The sequence below is a fragment of the Triticum urartu genome, chromosome 6 (genome assembly GCF_003073215.2).
Source record: "Triticum urartu cultivar G1812 chromosome 6, Tu2.1, whole genome shotgun sequence".
Classification (NCBI taxonomy): domain Eukaryota; kingdom Viridiplantae; phylum Streptophyta; class Magnoliopsida; order Poales; family Poaceae; genus Triticum; species Triticum urartu.
The window spans coordinates 100,951,746-100,955,143 of NC_053027.1; positions in this window are offsets into that span (position 1 = coordinate 100,951,746).

The window sequence follows — 3,398 nt, forward strand, 5'->3', positions numbered from 1 at the left end:
ATGTTTATGTGGTGGTTGTTTACTATGTTGTTTGCTTCTTTCCGGTGTTGCTTCTTCGGGTTAGTCCCAATAGCGTCGCGTTTGTGAGGATCCGTTCGACTTCGTCCGTTTGTCTTCTTCATGGACTCGTTCTTCTTCCTTGCAGGATCTCAAGCAAGATGATCATACCCTCGAAATCACTTCTATCTTTGCTTGCTAGTTTGCTCGCTCTTTTGCTATGCCACGATACCTACCACTTGCTATATCATGCCTCCCATATTGCCATGCCAAGCCTCTAACCCACCTTGTCCTAGCAAACCGTTGTTTGGCTATGTTACCGCTTTGCTCAGCCCCCTCTTATAGCGTTGCTAGTTGCGGGTGAAGATTGGAGTTTGTTCCTTGTTGGAACATGGATATTTGTTGGGATATCACAATATCTCTTATTAAATTAATGCATCTATATACTTGGTAAAGGGTGGAAGGCTCGGCCTTATGCCTGGTGTTTTCTTCCACTCTTGCCGCCCTAGTTTCCTTCATACCAGTGTTATGTTCCTTGATTTTGCGTTCCTTACACAGTCGGGTTATAATGGGAACCCCTTGACAGTTCGCCTTGAATAAAACTCCTCCAGCAAGGCCCAACATTGGTTTTACCGTTTGCCACCTAGCCTTTTTTTCCTTGGGTTCTGTAGACTCAAGGGTCATCTTTATTTTAACCCCCCCCCCGGGCCAGTGCTTCTCTAAGTGTTGGTCCAACCTGAGCGATGTCCGGCGCCCCCTGGGCAACCAGGGTTTATGCCAACCCGACGTCTTGCTCATCGGATGTGCCCTGAGAACGAGATATGTGCAGCTCCTATCAGGATTTGTCGGCACATCTGGGTGGCTTTGCTGGTCTTGTTTTACCATTGTCGAGATGTCTTGTAACCGGGATTCCAAGCCTGATAGGGTCTTCCTGGGAGAAGGAATATCCTTCGTTGACCGTGAGAGCTTGTGACGGGCTAAGTTGGGACACCCCTGCAGGGTTTTGAACTTTCGAAAGCCGTGCCCGCGGTTATGGGCAGATGGGAATTTGTTAATGTCTGGTTGTAGAGAACTTGACACTTAACTTAATTAAAATGCATCAACTGCGTGTGTAGCCGTGATGTCTTTTCGGCGAAGTCCGGGAAGTGAACATGGTTCTTGTGTTATGCTTGAACGTAAGTAGTTTCAGGATCACTTCTTGATCACTTCTAGTTCACGACCGTGCTTTGCTTCTCTTCTCGCTCTCATTTGCGTAAGTTAGCCACCATATATGCTAGTGCTTGCTGCAGCTCCACCTCACATACCTTTTACCTACCCATAAGCTTAAATAGTCTTGATCGCGAGGGTGCGAGATTGCTGAGTCCCCGTGACTCACAGATTACTTCCAGAACTAGTTGCAGGTGCCGATGATACCATGTAGGTGACGCAACCGAGCTCAAGGAGGAGCTCGATGAAGATCGTGTTCATTATGTTGTTCCGTTTCCAGTTGATCAGTAGTGGAGCCCAGTTGGGGCGATCGAGGATCTATTGCATTAGGGGTTGTCTTTCTTTATTTGGATCCATAGTCGGACCTTGATTGTATTCTGGATGATGTAATGTTGTATTTATGTATTGTGTGAAGTGGTGATTGTAAGCCAACTCTTTATCCCTTTCTTATTCAGTACATGGGATGTGTAAAGATTACCCCTCTTGCGACATGCCTACAATGCGGTTATGCATCTAAGTCGTGCTCCGACACGTGGGAGATATAGCCGCATCGTGGGTGTTACAAGTTGGTAATCAGAGCCTTCCCCGACTTAGGAGCCCCCTGCTTGATTGAATCACTAGCGTTGTTGTGTCTAGAAAAATGTTTTGAATCTTTAGGATTATATATATCGGAGAGTAGGATTCTTTTTACTCCTCAGTCCCTTCGTCGCTCTGGTGAGGCATCCTGACGTAGAGTTTTGACTCTTCTCTTCTCAAATTTCATTAAAAAAATTTAGGATCACATGTGTATCTTGAATTTGTTCCGATGGTTTTGTGATGAGAACATTGTTCTTGGTGCCTCCTGACATTTAGGGGTTGTGGCAGTGTCCCGGGGAGTTGAGCTCGGAGGTGTTGTCGTCACAATTTTATCGTTGCAGTTCTGGAATACCTGAGTTTCGCCGACATCGAAAATCTCTTTTATGCAGTTGTTGGTGAGATAACCTCGACGCCACCCAGTACAGGGGCGGGAGTTCGGGAGCCATAACTCATATAATGGATGCTTTTTGAAGGTTGAGGTAAATGATTTCTGAAGGTTTGTTGGTTATGTGTTGAAGGATGGATACAGCTGGATGTAGGATTTGCTAGTTTTGGGTGAGATATTATGCTTCCCCTGTATCCCCAACACCTGATTGCATAACCTGAAAGTTTCGGGAGTTTTCATAGGTGGGATTTCAAGTAGCTCTTAGGATATCTTTTCGACAGATGCATGATATGAGATTGGGGTTCGACGTCTAGTGGTCCGCCTATCCACTGTTGGTTTTACAGTGGTCTTGTTGTGTCTTAAAGAGTCCTTGGCTATGCTGACTCGGGGACGCTTCGTATGTCATGTGCACTGCCTTGCACATGATGGTGATGTACGATAGAGCCTGTGTGGGCCCCACCACGAAAACTTCGGACGAAATCTCTATCATATGTTTGTTCCGGCTTATTCTGCAAGCCAATCCTTTGTTTTTTTTGAGTTGTGGTATTCGAGTTGCTTCAATGTCAAGTGTTGATTCCATACCTTCCCCAAGCGGTGTTCTCATATTTCTATGTAAATACTAATCCTTCATGATAATCGAGATTGTCATGTCAATCCTTTTCTCTGGCATGTTTCTCTTCAAGTGGATCCGATCATTTCAACATTCGCGAGATCAAATTCTCAGTTCTTTGCAATGGTGTTTGTCTAATCCGTCTCCAAGTTGACTTTGTTTTCCTGCCCTCCCACCCTTGTTTTTTTAAGTACTCAGATTTCTTAATCATGTATCCTTTTATTGATGGGAAGTCTCTTCATTCCTTTCCGTCAATGTTCTTATTTGGTGATTCTCATGAAGATGCTAAGGAAGCTTCAAGTTCGTCATTCTTCATTCTTTTCTTCTCCGGTGGATTTAATTCAAGCTTTGTCGATCATATCCTTTGCTCAGTTCTAATGCTTTCTCATGCCGGTGCACCTCTTAATCACCCACCTCTCGCTATTCATTTGTTCCGGAGTGTTGAAGATGTCTCAGAAGGTTCGCATTTCCATTATCAAGCTGCTCAAGATATTTCGATGATGTTATCTCATTCAAGCCATTTATTTCAACCGGCGCAATCTTCCTTTAAATCGTTCAACGGTGTATCTTTTGAGTGGGCCCTAACCCACAGGTCTTTTCCCAGGATCTTACCTGACTCTTCTA